Below are 22222 nucleotides of genomic sequence, written 5' to 3'. Positions count from 1 at the left end.
ACAATTTCATAGCAACAACATCCCAAGAACCTAAACATGAATTACATAATAAAGTTGCAAATAACCCTACAATATCAATGTAATAACATGGCTATATACCCTCTATACCCCAGTGGAATTCTATAACAATGCCCCAGATTCCTGGGAATTCTAAGAGAAAAGGGCAATTTGAGAAACATTTCAAATAACCAAGAATAACTAAAAATCTAATGAAAAGTGTCAATTGTAAGTTTCTTTCAGTTTAAAGATTAGAAATGGCTCTTTCAAATGATATATGATCCATTAAGAATTATATATTCATGTTTCCCATAGACGGCCATAGGCCTACTCACTTACAGTCTCAAAGTCTTTCACTAACAAAAAGTTATAAATATGGTTCACATATTTATGTATTAGAAGCTGGGAAACAAGATACTATATGAGTACTGATTTCATTGAAATAGACTGGCATATCTTGCACTTATTTGGGATTTAGCTGGACAGTAAGCCTTAGGCTACAGCTAAAAAATGATGAGGATATGAACTAACGTAGGCCAGAAGCATAGCGCATGAAATCGTGACTCATTTGATAAGCATGTCACCAAGAACAGGGACTGTTAAACCTGACATGGATTTACGTTTTGTTTTACATGCACATCATGTTATATCATTTATCTAAACTTGATCAGTTGATGATAATGAACCTGTTGCACTCGTTCACTAACCTTCAACCTATCCTGTGCTAACGTTAACATTACGAGTCTCAGACTAACGTTACATCAGTGAAGGTAGCAAATTAGCAGGCTTTTTTGTAATCACAAAGATGACAAGACATTGGCCTACTTGTATACAAATACATTTTCCTAACATCCATAAGCAGAAAACACAACGGTGGTTCCCGCTTTGGTTATTAGTCAACATAAAAACTCATTAAGAGAGACATACATAATAGTAGCCTAGTTTGCAATAACTATCTGTAAGTGGGATTTGATAATGTTAGCTTTACTGTACATGCCAGAAAGGGGTAATGTTAATGTTATGTGTTAAGATATAACTGCAAATAAACCTGGCATGGGTTTATCATAAACTTTATTGTTAATTAGGCCATGACCCATCACTGAATTATGCCTATATTTTGCTGGTGCTAGCTAAACTCAAACTCAAACTTTCACAGTGACAGCCATACGATTTTTTTTATGCCAGAGAGGCAGCTAGTCAGTCATGACAAACGGGAGGATGCTAACGTTAAATATATTACACTTTCATGTTTTTATTTTGTCATTTTCTTACATCAATATGATCGTCACTTACATCAAAACATGGTGGATGCACATCAATACTATCTCATCTAATGAGAAAAGACGCGAACGCTTGTTAGAAGCCATAACTCCAGAGGCACCGTAAGTCCTCAGCCGGTCAGTCAACAGGCTAAACTCAAAAATACCGGAGAAATGTCAATAGCGACCTAGCCATTTAAGTGTGTCAAAATAAAAGTCTGGTGTTTATGTACCCACTAACGCTGTATTATTTCATGTATGAAGGTTATACTGTAGCAGGTGTCTCTTTAAGAATTGCGGCCGGCCGCGGCCGTTACAGGAGAATACAGAACGGCCGTCGACGGCCGTTACGGGGTATAGAGGGTTAATCTATTCACTAACCTATGAATGCACTGCACAAGAATGCACTATCAATCGCTATATGTCGCTATTTCTCTCAAAATCTCTCTCACAACAAAAACACAAAGATAGGAGGTGTTTGAATGACTTTTAAGCATTCTGGGACTTTGTAATTTAGATCAAACAGGTGTTTACTCGGGTAATTGGCTCGCGCGGTAAGTATGCCACCTGTCCAAACCAAATTTAAACATCTCACTTAGCCATGGTCACGTGACATGGGCGTTTTGAACCACACTTTGAAACACTTTTCGAAACACTTGCGTTTCGGAAGCTCGACACTGTTTCGAAACGTCAGCATTATACATTCTTCATTCTGACCTATTTAGTGTAGTGAGCATTTAGAATTTACCACACCTATTCAAGATATGTTTAAAATGAAATTATACATTCTTCTTTGTTATCTGCGCAATTTCCTTTTGATAACATGGCAAAACCATCTTAACCTGTTGAGGAGACAATGCCATTTTCCCCAGATAGTGAATCATTTTCCTGGCTCTTTCTAGAATTCTACGCGAACGTTCTATAGTTTCAGTGTTCTTAAAATTGTTTAATGGCAGAAAAGTCCCTGAGGCTAATTGTTGCGTCATGTTATAGAACCTTTTTTGAAAACGTTCTAATCACATATTTGTGATCATACTCCCAGGGCCCCAGCTGCATTTGATCACATATTTGTGACCGTACTCCTCAACAGGTTAAGAACCATGAAATAATATCATAATAGAGTTGAAAATAACTTTCCAACATTATTAAATATAATGTCAAAAACATCACAAGAACCTTGAAATCAACCAACGTTTCAAATAACCTTCCAATATTATTAAAAATCATGTCAAAGACATCCCAAGAAACTTGAAATGAACTAACGTTTCAAATAACCTTCCAATTTTTATTGCAATAACATGGCAAAACAATGCCAGAGTAACAATTTCATAGCAACAACATCCCAAGAACCTAAACATGAATTACATAATAAAGTTGCAAATAACCCTACAATATCAATGTAATAACATGGCTATATACCCTCTATACCCCAGTGGAATTCTATAACAATGCCCCAGATTCCTGGGAATTCTAAGAGAAAAGGGCAATTTGAGAAACATTTCAAATAACCAAGAATAACTAAAAATCTAATGAAAAGTGTCAATTGTAAGTTTCTTTCAGTTTAAAGATTAGAAATGGCTCTTTCAAATGATATATGATCCATTAAGAATTATATATTCATGTTTCCCATAGACGGCCATAGGCCTACTCACTTACAGTCTCAAAGTCTTTCACTAACAAAAAGTTATAAATATGGTTCACATATTTATGTATTAGAAGCTGGGAAACAAGATACTATATGAGTACTGATTTCATTGAAATAGACTGGCATATCTTGCACTTATTTGGGATTTAGCTGGACAGTAAGCCTTAGGCTACAGCTAAAAAATGATGAGGATATGAACTAACGTAGGCCAGAAGCATAGCGCATGAAATCGTGACTCATTTGATAAGCATGTCACCAAGAACAGGGACTGTTAAACCTGACATGGATTTACGTTTTGTTTTACATGCACATCATGTTATATCATTTATCTAAACTTGATCAGTTGATGATAATGAACCTGTTGCACTCGTTCACTAACCTTCAACCTATCCTGTGCTAACGTTAACATTACGAGTCTCAGACTAACGTTACATCAGTGAAGGTAGCAAATTAGCAGGCTTTTTTGTAATCACAAAGATGACAAGACATTGGCCTACTTGTATACAAATACATTTTCCTAACATCCATAAGCAGAAAACACAACGGTGGTTCCCGCTTTGGTTATTAGTCAACATAAAAACTCATTAAGAGAGACATACATAATAGTAGCCTAGTTTGCAATAACTATCTGTAAGTGGGATTTGATAATGTTAGCTTTACTGTACATGCCAGAAAGGGGTAATGTTAATGTTATGTGTTAAGATATAACTGCAAATAAACCTGGCATGGGTTTATCATAAACTTTATTGTTAATTAGGCCATGACCCATCACTGAATTATGCCTATATTTTGCTGGTGCTAGCTAAACTCAAACTCAAACTTTCACAGTGACAGCCATACGATTTTTTTTATGCCAGAGAGGCAGCTAGTCAGTCATGACAAACGGGAGGATGCTAACGTTAAATATATTACACTTTCATGTTTTTATTTTGTCATTTTCTTACATCAATATGATCGTCACTTACATCAAAACATGGTGGATGCACATCAATACTATCTCATCTAATGAGAAAAGACGCGAACGCTTGTTAGAAGCCATAACTCCAGAGGCACCGTAAGTCCTCAGCCGGTCAGTCAACAGGCTAAACTCAAAAATACCGGAGAAATGTCAATAGCGACCTAGCCATTTAAGTGTGTCAAAATAAAAGTCTGGTGTTTATGTACCCACTAACGCTGTATTATTTCATGTATGAAGGTTATACTGTAGCAGGTGTCTCTTTAAGAATTGCGGCCGGCCGCGGCCGTTACAGGAGAATACAGAACGGCCGTCGACGGCCGTTACGGGGTATAGAGGGTTAATCTATTCACTAACCTATGAATGCACTGCACAAGAATGCACTATCAATCGCTATATGTCGCTATTTCTCTCAAAATCTCTCTCACAACAAAAACACAAAGATAGGAGGTGTTTGAATGACTTTTAAGCATTCTGGGACTTTGTAATTTAGATCAAACAGGTGTTTACTCGGGTAATTGGCTCGCGCGGTAAGTATGCCACCTGTCCAAACCAAATTTAAACATCTCACTTAGCCATGGTCACGTGACATGGGCGTTTTGAACCACACTTTGAAACACTTTTCGAAACACTTGCGTTTCGGAAGCTCGACACTGTTTCGAAACGTCAGCATTATACATTCTTCATTCTGACCTATTTAGTGTAGTGAGCATTTAGAATTTACCACACCTATTCAAGATATGTTTAAAATGAAATTATACATTCTTCTTTGTTATCTGCGCAATTTCCTTTTGATAACATGGCAAAACCATCTTAACCTGTTGAGGAGACAATGCCATTTTCCCCAGATAGTGAATCATTTTCCTGGCTCTTTCTAGAATTCTACGCGAACGTTCTATAGTTTCAGTGTTCTTAAAATTGTTTAATGGCAGAAAAGTCCCTGAGGCTAATTGTTGCGTCATGTGATAGAACCTTTTTTGAAAACGTTCTAATCACATATTTGTGATCATACTCCCAGGGCCCCAGCTGCATTTGATCACATATTTGTGACCGTACTCCTCAACAGGTTAAGAACCATGAAATAATATCATAATAGAGTTGAAAATAACTTTCCAACATTATTAAATATAATGTCAAAAACATCACAAGAACCTTGAAATCAACCAACGTTTCAAATAACCTTCCAATATTATTAAAAATCATGTCAAAGACATCCCAAGAAACTTGAAATGAACTAACGTTTCAAATAACCTTCCAATTTTTATTGCAATAACATGGCAAAACAATGCCAGAGTAACAATTTCATAGCAACAACATCCCAAGAACCTAAACATGAATTACATAATAAAGTTGCAAATAACCCTACAATATCAATGTAATAACATGGCTATATACCCTCTATACCCCAGTGGAATTCTATAACAATGCCCCAGATTCCTGGGAATTCTAAGAGAAAAGGGCAATTTGAGAAACATTTCAAATAACCAAGAATAACTAAAAATCTAATGAAAAGTGTCAATTGTAAGTTTCTTTCAGTTTAAAGATTAGAAATGGCTCTTTCAAATGATATATGATCCATTAAGAATTATATATTCATGTTTCCCATAGACGGCCATAGGCCTACTCACTTACAGTCTCAAAGTCTTTCACTAACAAAAAGTTATAAATATGGTTCACATATTTATGTATTAGAAGCTGGGAAACAAGATACTATATGAGTACTGATTTCATTGAAATAGACTGGCATATCTTGCACTTATTTGGGATTTAGCTGGACAGTAAGCCTTAGGCTACAGCTAAAAAATGATGAGGATATGAACTAACGTAGGCCAGAAGCATAGCGCATGAAATCGTGACTCATTTGATAAGCATGTCACCAAGAACAGGGACTGTTAAACCTGACATGGATTTACGTTTTGTTTTACATGCACATCATGTTATATCATTTATCTAAACTTGATCAGTTGATGATAATGAACCTGTTGCACTCGTTCACTAACCTTCAACCTATCCTGTGCTAACGTTAACATTACGAGTCTCAGACTAACGTTACATCAGTGAAGGTAGCAAATTAGCAGGCTTTTTTGTAATCACAAAGATGACAAGACATTGGCCTACTTGTATACAAATACATTTTCCTAACATCCATAAGCAGAAAACACAACGGTGGTTCCCGCTTTGGTTATTAGTCAACATAAAAACTCATTAAGAGAGACATACATAATAGTAGCCTAGTTTGCAATAACTATCTGTAAGTGGGATTTGATAATGTTAGCTTTACTGTACATGCCAGAAAGGGGTAATGTTAATGTTATGTGTTAAGATATAACTGCAAATAAACCTGGCATGGGTTTATCATAAACTTTATTGTTAATTAGGCCATGACCCATCACTGAATTATGCCTATATTTTGCTGGTGCTAGCTAAACTCAAACTCAAACTTTCACAGTGACAGCCATACGATTTTTTTTATGCCAGAGAGGCAGCTAGTCAGTCATGACAAACGGGAGGATGCTAACGTTAAATATATTACACTTTCATGTTTTTATTTTGTCATTTTCTTACATCAATATGATCGTCACTTACATCAAAACATGGTGGATGCACATCAATACTATCTCATCTAATGAGAAAAGACGCGAACGCTTGTTAGAAGCCATAACTCCAGAGGCACCGTAAGTCCTCAGCCGGTCAGTCAACAGGCTAAACTCAAAAATACCGGAGAAATGTCAATAGCGACCTAGCCATTTAAGTGTGTCAAAATAAAAGTCTGGTGTTTATGTACCCACTAACGCTGTATTATTTCATGTATGAAGGTTATACTGTAGCAGGTGTCTCTTTAAGAATTGCGGCCGGCCGCGGCCGTTACAGGAGAATACAGAACGGCCGTCGACGGCCGTTACGGGGTATAGAGGGTTAATCTATTCACTAACCTATGAATGCACTGCACAAGAATGCACTATCAATCGCTATATGTCGCTATTTCTCTCAAAATCTCTCTCACAACAAAAACACAAAGATAGGAGGTGTTTGAATGACTTTTAAGCATTCTGGGACTTTGTAATTTAGATCAAACAGGTGTTTACTCGGGTAATTGGCTCGCGCGGTAAGTATGCCACCTGTCCAAACCAAATTTAAACATCTCACTTAGCCATGGTCACGTGACATGGGCGTTTTGAACCACACTTTGAAACACTTTTCGAAACACTTGCGTTTCGGAAGCTCGACACTGTTTCGAAACGTCAGCATTATACATTCTTCATTCTGACCTATTTAGTGTAGTGAGCATTTAGAATTTACCACACCTATTCAAGATATGTTTAAAATGAAATTATACATTCTTCTTTGTTATCTGCGCAATTTCCTTTTGATAACATGGCAAAACCATCTTAACCTGTTGAGGAGACAATGCCATTTTCCCCAGATAGTGAATCATTTTCCTGGCTCTTTCTAGAATTCTACGCGAACGTTCTATAGTTTCAGTGTTCTTAAAATTGTTTAATGGCAGAAAAGTCCCTGAGGCTAATTGTTGCGTCATGTTATAGAACCTTTTTTGAAAACGTTCTAATCACATATTTGTGATCATACTCCCAGGGCCCCAGCTGCATTTGATCACATATTTGTGACCGTACTCCTCAACAGGTTAAGAACCATGAAATAATATCATAATAGAGTTGAAAATAACTTTCCAACATTATTAAATATAATGTCAAAAACATCACAAGAACCTTGAAATCAACCAACGTTTCAAATAACCTTCCAATATTATTAAAAATCATGTCAAAGACATCCCAAGAAACTTGAAATGAACTAACGTTTCAAATAACCTTCCAATTTTTATTGCAATAACATGGCAAAACAATGCCAGAGTAACAATTTCATAGCAACAACATCCCAAGAACCTAAACATGAATTACATAATAAAGTTGCAAATAACCCTACAATATCAATGTAATAACATGGCTATATACCCTCTATACCCCAGTGGAATTCTATAACAATGCCCCAGATTCCTGGGAATTCTAAGAGAAAAGGGCAATTTGAGAAACATTTCAAATAACCAAGAATAACTAAAAATCTAATGAAAAGTGTCAATTGTAAGTTTCTTTCAGTTTAAAGATTAGAAATGGCTCTTTCAAATGATATATGATCCATTAAGAATTATATATTCATGTTTCCCATAGACGGCCATAGGCCTACTCACTTACAGTCTCAAAGTCTTTCACTAACAAAAAGTTATAAATATGGTTCACATATTTATGTATTAGAAGCTGGGAAACAAGATACTATATGAGTACTGATTTCATTGAAATAGACTGGCATATCTTGCACTTATTTGGGATTTAGCTGGACAGTAAGCCTTAGGCTACAGCTAAAAAATGATGAGGATATGAACTAACGTAGGCCAGAAGCATAGCGCATGAAATCGTGACTCATTTGATAAGCATGTCACCAAGAACAGGGACTGTTAAACCTGACATGGATTTACGTTTTGTTTTACATGCACATCATGTTATATCATTTATCTAAACTTGATCAGTTGATGATAATGAACCTGTTGCACTCGTTCACTAACCTTCAACCTATCCTGTGCTAACGTTAACATTACGAGTCTCAGACTAACGTTACATCAGTGAAGGTAGCAAATTAGCAGGCTTTTTTGTAATCACAAAGATGACAAGACATTGGCCTACTTGTATACAAATACATTTTCCTAACATCCATAAGCAGAAAACACAACGGTGGTTCCCGCTTTGGTTATTAGTCAACATAAAAACTCATTAAGAGAGACATACATAATAGTAGCCTAGTTTGCAATAACTATCTGTAAGTGGGATTTGATAATGTTAGCTTTACTGTACATGCCAGAAAGGGGTAATGTTAATGTTATGTGTTAAGATATAACTGCAAATAAACCTGGCATGGGTTTATCATAAACTTTATTGTTAATTAGGCCATGACCCATCACTGAATTATGCCTATATTTTGCTGGTGCTAGCTAAACTCAAACTCAAACTTTCACAGTGACAGCCATACGATTTTTTTTATGCCAGAGAGGCAGCTAGTCAGTCATGACAAACGGGAGGATGCTAACGTTAAATATATTACACTTTCATGTTTTTATTTTGTCATTTTCTTACATCAATATGATCGTCACTTACATCAAAACATGGTGGATGCACATCAATACTATCTCATCTAATGAGAAAAGACGCGAACGCTTGTTAGAAGCCATAACTCCAGAGGCACCGTAAGTCCTCAGCCGGTCAGTCAACAGGCTAAACTCAAAAATACCGGAGAAATGTCAATAGCGACCTAGCCATTTAAGTGTGTCAAAATAAAAGTCTGGTGTTTATGTACCCACTAACGCTGTATTATTTCATGTATGAAGGTTATACTGTAGCAGGTGTCTCTTTAAGAATTGCGGCCGGCCGCGGCCGTTACATGAGAATACAGAACGGCCGTCGACGGCCGTTACGGGGTATAGAGGGTTAATCTATTCACTAACCTATGAATGCACTGCACAAGAATGCACTATCAATCGCTATATGTCGCTATTTCTCTCAAAATCTCTCTCACAACAAAAACACAAAGATAGGAGGTGTTTGAATGACTTTTAAGCATTCTGGGACTTTGTAATTTAGATCAAACAGGTGTTTACTCGGGTAATTGGCTCGCGCGGTAAGTATGCCACCTGTCCAAACCAAATTTAAACATCTCACTTAGCCATGGTCACGTGACATGGGCGTTTTGAACCACACTTTGAAACACTTTTCGAAACACTTGCGTTTCGGAAGCTCGACACTGTTTCGAAACGTCAGCATTATACATTCTTCATTCTGACCTATTTAGTGTAGTGAGCATTTAGAATTTACCACACCTATTCAAGATATGTTTAAAATGAAATTATACATTCTTCTTTGTTATCTGCGCAATTTCCTTTTGATAACATGGCAAAACCATCTTAACCTGTTGAGGAGACAATGCCATTTTCCCCAGATAGTGAATCATTTTCCTGGCTCTTTCTAGAATTCTACGCGAACGTTCTATAGTTTCAGTGTTCTTAAAATTGTTTAATGGCAGAAAAGTCCCTGAGGCTAATTGTTGCGTCATGTTATAGAACCTTTTTTGAAAACGTTCTAATCACATATTTGTGATCATACTCCCAGGGCCCCAGCTGCATTTGATCACATATTTGTGACCGTACTCCTCAACAGGTTAAGAACCATGAAATAATATCATAATAGAGTTGAAAATAACTTTCCAACATTATTAAATATAATGTCAAAAACATCACAAGAACCTTGAAATCAACCAACGTTTCAAATAACCTTCCAATATTATTAAAAATCATGTCAAAGACATCCCAAGAAACTTGAAATGAACTAACGTTTCAAATAACCTTCCAATTTGTATTGCAATAACATGGCAAAACAATGCCAGAGTAACAATTTCATAGCAACAACATCCCAAGAACCTAAACATGAATTACATAATAAAGTTGCAAATAACCCTACAATATCAATGTAATAACATGGCTATATACCCTCTATACCCCAGTGGAATTCTATAACAATGCCCCAGATTCCTGGGAATTCTAAGAGAAAAGGGCAATTTGAGAAACATTTCAAATAACCAAGAATAACTAAAAATCTAATGAAAAGTGTCAATTGTAAGTTTCTTTCAGTTTAAAGATTAGAAATGGCTCTTTCAAATGATATATGATCCATTAAGAATTATATATTCATGTTTCCCATAGACGGCCATAGGCCTACTCACTTACAGTGTCAAAGTCTTTCACTAACAAAAAGTTATAAATATGGTTCACATATTTATGTATTAGAAGCTGGGAAACAAGATACTATATGAGTACTGATTTCATTGAAATAGACTGGCATATCTTGCACTTATTTGGGATTTAGCTGGACAGTAAGCCTTAGGCTACAGCTAAAAAATGATGAGGATATGAACTAACGTAGGCCAGAAGCATAGCGCATGAAATCGTGACTCATTTGATAAGCATGTCACCAAGAACAGGGACTGTTAAACCTGACATGGATTTACGTTTTGTTTTACATGCACATCATGTTATATCATTTATCTAAACTTGATCAGTTGATGATAATGAACCTGTTGCACTCGTTCACTAACCTTCAACCTATCCTGTGCTAACGTTAACATTACGAGTCTCAGACTAACGTTACATCAGTGAAGGTAGCAAATTAGCAGGCTTTTTTGTAATCACAAAGATGACAAGACATTGGCCTACTTGTATACAAATACATTTTCCTAACATCCATAAGCAGAAAACACAACGGTGGTTCCCGCTTTGGTTATTAGTCAACATAAAAACTCATTAAGAGAGACATACATAATAGTAGCCTAGTTTGCAATAACTATCTGTAAGTGGGATTTGATAATGTTAGCTTTACTGTACATGCCAGAAAGGGGTAATGTTAATGTTATGTGTTAAGATATAACTGCAAATAAACCTGGCATGGGTTTATCATAAACTTTATTGTTAATTAGGCCATGACCCATCACTGAATTATGCCTATATTTTGCTGGTGCTAGCTAAACTCAAACTCAAACTTTCACAGTGACAGCCATACGATTTTTTTTATGCCAGAGAGGCAGCTAGTCAGTCATGACAAACGGGAGGATGCTAACGTTAAATATATTACACTTTCATGTTTTTATTTTGTCATTTTCTTACATCAATATGATCGTCACTTACATCAAAACATGGTGGATGCACATCAATACTATCTCATCTAATGAGAAAAGACGCGAACGCTTGTTAGAAGCCATAACTCCAGAGGCACCGTAAGTCCTCAGCCGGTCAGTCAACAGGCTAAACTCAAAAATACCGGAGAAATGTCAATAGCGACCTAGCCATTTAAGTGTGTCAAAATAAAAGTCTGGTGTTTATGTACCCACTAACGCTGTATTATTTCATGTATGAAGGTTATACTGTAGCAGGTGTCTCTTTAAGAATTGCGGCCGGCCGCGGCCGTTACAGGAGAATACAGAACGGCCGTCGACGGCCGTTACGGGGTATAGAGGGTTAATCTATTCACTAACCTATGAATGCACTGCACAAGAATGCACTATCAATCGCTATATGTCGCTATTTCTCTCAAAATCTCTCTCACAACAAAAACACAAAGATAGGAGGTGTTTGAATGACTTTTAAGCATTCTGGGACTTTGTAATTTAGATCAAACAGGTGTTTACTCGGGTAATTGGCTCGCGCGGTAAGTATGCCACCTGTCCAAACCAAATTTAAACATCTCACTTAGCCATGGTCACGTGACATGGGCGTTTTGAACCACACTTTGAAACACTTTTCGAAACACTTGCGTTTCGGAAGCTCGACACTGTTTCGAAACGTCAGCATTATACATTCTTCATTCTGACCTATTTAGTGTAGTGAGCATTTAGAATTTACCACACCTATTCAAGATATGTTTAAAATGAAATTATACATTCTTCTTTGTTATCTGCGCAATTTCCTTTTGATAACATGGCAAAACCATCTTAACCTGTTGAGGAGACAATGCCATTTTCCCCAGATAGTGAATCATTTTCCTGGCTCTTTCTAGAATTCTACGCGAACGTTCTATAGTTTCAGTGTTCTTAAAATTGTTTAATGGCAGAAAAGTCCCTGAGGCTAATTGTTGCGTCATGTTATAGAACCTTTTTTGAAAACGTTCTAATCACATATTTGTGATCATACTCCCAGGGCCCCAGCTGCATTTGATCACATATTTGTGACCGTACTCCTCAACAGGTTAAGAACCATGAAATAATATCATAATAGAGTTGAAAATAACTTTCCAACATTATTAAATATAATGTCAAAAACATCACAAGAACCTTGAAATCAACCAACGTTTCAAATAACCTTCCAATATTATTAAAAATCATGTCAAAGACATCCCAAGAAACTTGAAATGAACTAACGTTTCAAATAACCTTCCAATTTGTATTGCAATAACATGGCAAAACAATGCCAGAGTAACAATTTCATAGCAACAACATCCCAAGAACCTAAACATGAATTACATAATAAAGTTGCAAATAACCCTACAATATCAATGTAATAACATGGCTATATACCCTCTATACCCCAGTGGAATTCTATAACAATGCCCCAGATTCCTGGGAATTCTAAGAGAAAAGGGCAATTTGAGAAACATTTCAAATAACCAAGAATAACTAAAAATCTAATGAAAAGTGTCAATTGTAAGTTTCTTTCAGTTTAAAGATTAGAAATGGCTCTTTCAAATGATATATGATCCATTAAGAATTATATATTCATGTTTCCCATAGACGGCCATAGGCCTACTCACTTACAGTGTCAAAGTCTTTCACTAACAAAAAGTTATAAATATGGTTCACATATTTATGTATTAGAAGCTGGGAAACAAGATACTATATGAGTACTGATTTCATTGAAATAGACTGGCATATCTTGCACTTATTTGGGATTTAGCTGGACAGTAAGCCTTAGGCTACAGCTAAAAAATGATGAGGATATGAACTAACGTAGGCCAGAAGCATAGCGCATGAAATCGTGACTCATTTGATAAGCATGTCACCAAGAACAGGGACTGTTAAACCTGACATGGATTTACGTTTTGTTTTACATGCACATCATGTTATATCATTTATCTAAACTTGATCAGTTGATGATAATGAACCTGTTGCACTCGTTCACTAACCTTCAACCTATCCTGTGCTAACGTTAACATTACGAGTCTCAGACTAACGTTACATCAGTGAAGGTAGCAAATTAGCAGGCTTTTTTGTAATCACAAAGATGACAAGACATTGGCCTACTTGTATACAAATACATTTTCCTAACATCCATAAGCAGAAAACACAACGGTGGTTCCCGCTTTGGTTATTAGTCAACATAAAAACTCATTAAGAGAGACATACATAATAGTAGCCTAGTTTGCAATAACTATCTGTAAGTGGGATTTGATAATGTTAGCTTTACTGTACATGCCAGAAAGGGGTAATGTTAATGTTATGTGTTAAGATATAACTGCAAATAAACCTGGCATGGGTTTATCATAAACTTTATTGTTAATTAGGCCATGACCCATCACTGAATTATGCCTATATTTTGCTGGTGCTAGCTAAACTCAAACTCAAACTTTCACAGTGACAGCCATACGATTTTTTTTATGCCAGAGAGGCAGCTAGTCAGTCATGACAAACGGGAGGATGCTAACGTTAAATATATTACACTTTCATGTTTTTATTTTGTCATTTTCTTACATCAATATGATCGTCACTTACATCAAAACATGGTGGATGCACATCAATACTATCTCATCTAATGAGAAAAGACGCGAACGCTTGTTAGAAGCCATAACTCCAGAGGCACCGTAAGTCCTCAGCCGGTCAGTCAACAGGCTAAACTCAAAAATACCGGAGAAATGTCAATAGCGACCTAGCCATTTAAGTGTGTCAAAATAAAAGTCTGGTGTTTATGTACCCACTAACGCTGTATTATTTCATGTATGAAGGTTATACTGTAGCAGGTGTCTCTTTAAGAATTGCGGCCGGCCGCGGCCGTTACAGGAGAATACAGAACGGCCGTCGACGGCCGTTACGGGGTATAGAGGGTTAATCTATTCACTAACCTATGAATGCACTGCACAAGAATGCACTATCAATCGCTATATGTCGCTATTTCTCTCAAAATCTCTCTCACAACAAAAACACAAAGATAGGAGGTGTTTGAATGACTTTTAAGCATTCTGGGACTTTGTAATTTAGATCAAACAGGTGTTTACTCGGGTAATTGGCTCGCGCGGTAAGTATGCCACCTGTCCAAACCAAATTTAAACATCTCACTTAGCCATGGTCACGTGACATGGGCGTTTTGAACCACACTTTGAAACACTTTTCGAAACACTTGCGTTTCGGAAGCTCGACACTGTTTCGAAACGTCAGCATTATACATTCTTCATTCTGACCTATTTAGTGTAGTGAGCATTTAGAATTTACCACACCTATTCAAGATATGTTTAAAATGAAATTATACATTCTTCTTTGTTATCTGCGCAATTTCCTTTTGATAACATGGCAAAACCATCTTAACCTGTTGAGGAGACAATGCCATTTTCCCCAGATAGTGAATCATTTTCCTGGCTCTTTCTAGAATTCTACGCGAACGTTCTATAGTTTCAGTGTTCTTAAAATTGTTTAATGGCAGAAAAGTCCCTGAGGCTAATTGTTGCGTCATGTTATAGAACCTTTTTTGAAAACGTTCTAATCACATATTTGTGATCATACTCCCAGGGCCCCAGCTGCATTTGATCACATATTTGTGACCGTACTCCTCAACAGGTTAAGAACCATGAAATAATATCATAATAGAGTTGAAAATAACTTTCCAACATTATTAAATATAATGTCAAAAACATCACAAGAACCTTGAAATCAACCAACGTTTCAAATAACCTTCCAATATTATTAAAAATCATGTCAAAGACATCCCAAGAAACTTGAAATGAACTAACGTTTCAAATAACCTTCCAATTTGTATTGCAATAACATGGCAAAACAATGCCAGAGTAACAATTTCATAGCAACAACATCCCAAGAACCTAAACATGAATTACATAATAAAGTTGCAAATAACCCTACAATATCAATGTAATAACATGGCTATATACCCTCTATACCCCAGTGGAATTCTATAACAATGCCCCAGATTCCTGGGAATTCTAAGAGAAAAGGGCAATTTGAGAAACATTTCAAATAACCAAGAATAACTAAAAATCTAATGAAAAGTGTCAATTGTAAGTTTCTTTCAGTTTAAAGATTAGAAATGGCTCTTTCAAATGATATATGATCCATTAAGAATTATATATTCATGTTTCCCATAGACGGCCATAGGCCTACTCACTTACAGTGTCAAAGTCTTTCACTAACAAAAAGTTATAAATATGGTTCACATATTTATGTATTAGAAGCTGGGAAACAAGATACTATATGAGTACTGATTTCATTGAAATAGACTGGCATATCTTGCACTTATTTGGGATTTAGCTGGACAGTAAGCCTTAGGCTACAGCTAAAAAATGATGAGGATATGAACTAACGTAGGCCAGAAGCATAGCGCATGAAATCGTGACTCATTTGATAAGCATGTCACCAAGAACAGGGACTGTTAAACCTGACATGGATTTACGTTTTGTTTTACATGCACATCATGTTATATCATTTATCTAAACTTGATCAGTTGATGATAATGAACCTGTTGCACTCGTTCACTAACCTTCAACCTATCCTGTGCTAACGTTAACATTACGAGTCTCAGACTAACGTTACATCAGTGAAGGTAGCAAATTAGCAGGCTTTTTTGTAATCACAAAGATGACAAGACATTGGCCTACTTGTATACAAATACATTTTCCTAACATCCATAAGCAGAAAACACAACGGTGGTTCCCGCTTTGGTTATTAGTCAACATAAAAACTCATTAAGAGAGACATACATAATAGTAGCCTAGTTTGCAATAACTATCTGTAAGTGGGATTTGATAATGTTAGCTTTACTGTACATGCCAGAAAGGGGTAATGTTAATGTTATGTGTTAAGATATAACTGCAAATAAACCTGGCATGGGTTTATCATAAACTTTATTGTTAATTAGGCCATGACCCATCACTGAATTATGCCTATATTTTGCTGGTGCTAGCTAAACTCAAACTCAAACTTTCACAGTGACAGCCATACGATTTTTTTTATGCCAGAGAGGCAGCTAGTCAGTCATGACAAACGGGAGGATGCTAACGTTAAATATATTACACTTTCATGTTTTTATTTTGTCATTTTCTTACATCAATATGATCGTCACTTACATCAAAACATGGTGGATGCACATCAATACTATCTCATCTAATGAGAAAAGACGCGAACGCTTGTTAGAAGCCATAACTCCAGAGGCACCGTAAGTCCTCAGCCGGTCAGTCAACAGGCTAAACTCAAAAATACCGGAGAAATGTCAATAGCGACCTAGCCATTTAAGTGTGTCAAAATAAAAGTCTGGTGTTTATGTACCCACTAACGCTGTATTATTTCATGTATGAAGGTTATACTGTAGCAGGTGTCTCTTTAAGAATTGCGGCCGGCCGCGGCCGTTACAGGAGAATACAGAACGGCCGTCGACGGCCGTTACGGGGTATAGAGGGTTAATCTATTCACTAACCTATGAATGCACTGCACAAGAATGCACTATCAATCGCTATATGTCGCTATTTCTCTCAAAATCTCTCTCACAACAAAAACACAAAGATAGGAGGTGTTTGAATGACTTTTAAGCATTCTGGGACTTTGTAATTTAGATCAAACAGGTGTTTACTCGGGTAATTGGCTCGCGCGGTAAGTGTGCCACCTCTCCAAACCAAATTTAAACATCTCACTTAGCCATGGTCAACGTGACATGGGCGTTTTGAACCACACTTCGAAACACTTTTCGAAACACTTGCGTTTCGGAAGCTCGACACTGTTTCGAAACGTCAGCATTATACATTCTTCATTCTGACCTATTTAGTGTAGTGAGCATTTAGAATTTACCACACCTATTCAAGATATGTTTAAAATGAAATTATACATTCTTCTTTGTTATCTGCGCAATTTCCTTTTGATAACATGGCAAAACCATCTTAACCTGTTGAGGAGACAATGCCATTTTCCCCAGATAGTGAATCATTTTCCTGGCTCTTTCTAGAATTCTACGCGAACGTTCTATAGTTTCAGTGTTCTTAAAATTGTTTAATGGCAGAAAAGTCCCTGAGGCTAATTGTTGCGTCATGTTATAGAACCTTTTTTGAAAACGTTCTAATCACATATTTGTGATCGTACTCCCAGGGCCCCAGCTGCATTTGATCACATATTTGTGACCGTACTCCTCAACAGGTTAAGAACCATGAAATAATATCATAATAGAGTTGAAAATAACTTTCCAACATTATTAAATATAATGTCAAAAACATCACAAGAACCTTGAAATCAACCAACGTTTCAAATAACCTTCCAATATTATTAAAAATCATGTCAAAGACATCCCAAGAAACTTGAAATGAACTAACGTTTCAAATAACCTTCCAATTTTTATTGCAATAACATGGCAAAACAATGCCAGAGTAACAATTTCATAGCAACAACATCCCAAGAACCTAAACATGAATTACATAATAAAGTTGCAAATAACCCTACAATATCAATGTAATAACATGGCTAAACTATTCCAACAACCTTCTAAAGAGTTTAAATTAGTGTCAAAACTATATCTGCCATATCAACAAGGATCGATCTGTGTAGGAGGCGACTGATGGCTACGTTTCTCCAAAAAGTGTTTGAGCCACTTTGGTGTGGAATGTTGGTGTATAAAGACACCACATCCATGGTTGCCAGCAATATGTCATTACCTGTTGCATAGAGTTGCGAGAGATGACTGATGAAGTCTCCATAACATGGCAAAACAATGCCAAAAACCTTGTAGTAAGTATAAAATAATGTTGCAATTTCATAGCAATAACATGGCAACAACATCTCAAGAACTCTATCTCTAATCTAATCTAATAATTACATAATATCTATGTTATGTCTATATCTATCTATCTATCTATCTAATCTAACTAATCTAATTGTCATAGCATGGCAAACCATTCCATCAACCTTGTATATAAAATAGTGTTTTAATGTCAACATTATTGCAATAGTGTATTGCAATGATGCTGCAAAATGCAAAAATGATGATTTATTGTAATGGGTACTGAAAGATTTTTTACAAATTCCATTCTGATTTCAAGGTTCTTGCAACGTTTTTGCCATGTTAACGCAATTATATTGCAAGGTCCTTTGCAACATTATTATGTAGTTATCACAATGTTTTTGCTGTTGCTATACATTTCTTCCAAATCTTACTAATGTTTTAGCCATGATATTGTGAGATTATTCCTAACGTTATTCCATACTTATTCAGGGTTCTTGGGTTGTTTTTTTCTAATGTTATCGCAATAATATTGCAACGTTATTAAATACGTATTGAAAGGTTCTTGGAATAGTTTTGCAGGTTATTGCAAGGTAATCACATACTTATACTTGTAGTAAGCAAGAAACATTACAATTTCAAAGCAATAACATTGCAAAAACATCACAAGAATCTTGTATTTTACATTAATGTAGTGGGCATTTATAACTTACCACACCAATACAAGATATGTTTGAAATAACATTGTGCATGCTTCATTGTGTCCAGTTCTCAATGCTCACTACACCAATTCAAGATATTATGTTTGAAATGAAATTATTCGTCATTCTGACCTGTTTAGTGTAGTGAGCATTTATAACTTACCACACCAATGCAAGATAAGTTTGAAATAACATTGTACATGCTTCATTGTTCTGTTCTTGATCTGTTCAAACTAATCACGACACTGTAAATGTTTGAAATGAAATCATACATTCAACATTGTGACCTGCTCGAAGAACTCACGACAGCACCACTGTTTGAAATAACATTATATATGTTTAAAAGTGTCCAGTTATAACTTACATAAGTGTGAGCATTTATCTTACCACAACAATGCAAGATATGTTTCGAATAACATTATTTAACCCTTACGAGCCCGACCGTTCTAATTTCGTTACAAAACGATGGCCAATCGTCTAATATCTCAGCTGCCCAATGACTGATTTTATTTCTGAAATCTTCCCCGTAATGCTGACAACATAAGTTTCAATTTTATAATGATTGGTTAAGGGGGTTTATGGTGCGAAATGTTTTGGATACTTGAAGATGAGTCTTAAAGAAACATTTTCACTCGAGTCGGTGCATTTGGCGTGGACAGCCGGATGCCACCTCAAAGTCAAAGTCAAAGTCTGCTTTATTGTCAATTTCTTCACATGTCAAGACATACAAAGAGATCGAAATTACGTTTCCCACTATCCCACGGTGGAGACATTTTACCAATTAGGTCCACAGACAAAAACACAACATTCAATTAAACAATATGAAAAGTAAATAAGGCACATACAGTGAAGAAATAAGAGCAGCAAAAAATGGGTTGAAATTGTGCAATTGTGCATACAGTAGACAGTCAATATAATAGTGCAAAAGTGAGGCGAATAAATGGCTGAGGTAGTTCTGTTTGACCTAAGTATGCAAGTGGCAAGTGGTGCAAGTTATGTAAGAGCAGCAGAAGTGTGTTCAAATGTGTTTTCAGGACACTGGACAACAACACACACGTTGCAAAGTGTGCAAGTGTACAAGTGGAGTAGTGCAAGTGTAGTGCAAGGCAGCCATTGTGGGTCCAAAAGTCCAGGATGTGATGTGGCTGAGGGTGGAGGGGGGAGAGGGCGGAGAGAGTTCAGCATCATGTGGCCTCATTTATAAAGCAAACTTGACGTACGACCATTTCCTTGTGGTAATGCCGGGGTACTGCAAGTAATCTGAGGTCTAAGTGCGATGCATTTTCAAAATTCCAAGACCAACGATCTCATGTCTTTCTTTACCATATGCATGATCAATATCAGAAGATTTTTAAAGTCGTTTTGGACGCAGCTTAATGTTTCATGGTTTGACATAAAACTGCTAAATGAGAACTATAACCCACTTAAGAAAGTGAAAAAACGAATAGCTTATTTCATAATATCTAAAAAAAACACCAAGAATGTTAAAAGTGAATAAACTCTTTTGAGTGATGGATAAACTCTAATAAGAGGTGGGTAAACTCTATTTCTGAAAATTCAGAGGTGGATAAACTGCGTTTATTCGCGTTTAGCCTCCACTACATCCTAATTTGCGCTAATATGCCTAGGGACGGAAGTTATCCTCTGAAAGCAGGGCATCTTCATATACTGTTGCGGGAGAGTTGCGGAAAGAGGTGCAGAGCGCGTTTGCTTTTTTTGACTGACAGTGCCCAAGATCAGATGACAATACGTGAGTTGGATAATGTAGGCTAAAATATAAAGGTAGGTCTAAAACAAACAATAAAGGACAATGTTTAAGCCATTGGACAATATTGAAAGAAAACGATCTCAAAGATATGCAGAATGAATGAAAGACCGGCGAACTAGACTACTTTTTCTGCAAAAACAAAGCCTATCCTAAAAGAAACGTTACGCCTACATGACATATCACGCTTATAATTTAGTCCTCTGTTTTTGTAGGCTAAATCAGCATATTACCCTGGGTCATATTGGAAACGTACAGTAGCCTATACTGTACCATAACGTACATGATTATGTTGTAGGCCTAGAGGTCTTTCCTTAGGTAGGCCTACCCACTTTTATTTTTCTACAAAGTAGGCCTAAATATGCTAAATGTTGATTATTCACATTACTGCAAGCAAGAGGAATGAAAGCGAGCAGAGGACAATAGACATGAATGTCTTTCCAGTAAGCTTTGCTTGGAAAAAACATAATTAGTTAAGATATTCGAATTGACGCTTATAGTTAACATCAGAAATGGCATAGGCTAGGCCTATATTGTACAATATAGGCTACAGCTTTTAGGCCATTGATTTCATCAATGCTATTATATAAATATTACAAGTTTATTTGGATGTTTATATTGCAATATTATTATATGCTTATTCAAGTGTTTTAGAATGGTTTTGCCAGGTCATTGCAATGATGTTGCATCAATATGATATACTTATTTCAAGGACCTTGGAATGGCTCTGCCAAGGTTGTTTGCAATATTATTATGTAGTTATTACAGGGTTGTTGGAATCCCAACCGTATTTCAAAGTCCTTCTGATGTTTTGGCCATAGTTGCTACCATAACTTAAACTTAACCTCAGACTTAGCTGGTTACAATAACTAGGTCAATGGATTTTACTGTGTCTATTTCTCGATTTCTTCGTACAAAATTTAAGCAAGAAAAGCTCTCTTCGACCTTCTTCTCCTACTCTTCCAGCACTGTCTCCCTCAATTGTTGTAGCAGCCACTATCCAGCAACATCCAAACACATAGGCATAAGTAGCCCTATACTCACTTGCATGAATTTAATAGATTTTCCTACAAGGGAAGCTAATTTTTAGTCAAAATTGAGATATACTTCCCTCCCAGGCAAGGGTCCTAAAGACATCCTGTCAATACTGCAGTATTTGAGACCTCAGTATTCATGTGAATAAATATCGTGAGTCAATTTTCGTTTTAACGAAAAAATAAAGGGCTTATGACAACCGTAACATCCAAAACCGTAAGAGAAACCACAGCAGAACGCCTTACAGTGTTGTTACGGCTCTATAGCCTTTGCTCCGGCAGCTGAAGTGGAGTTGAGGTGTTCTGGCTTTGCTGAACCAGGCAGCAGGAGAGATGTTACTG

The sequence above is a fragment of the Alosa pseudoharengus genome, unplaced genomic scaffold (assembly GCF_046254945.1).
Source record: "Alosa pseudoharengus isolate Yale_2024_CS ecotype anadromous, Long Island Sound unplaced genomic scaffold, YU_APseudo_1.1 YU_APseudo_1.1_scf_18, whole genome shotgun sequence".
Classification (NCBI taxonomy): Eukaryota; Metazoa; Chordata; class Actinopteri; order Clupeiformes; family Clupeidae; genus Alosa; species Alosa pseudoharengus.
This window is presented reverse-complemented; position numbering follows the sequence as displayed.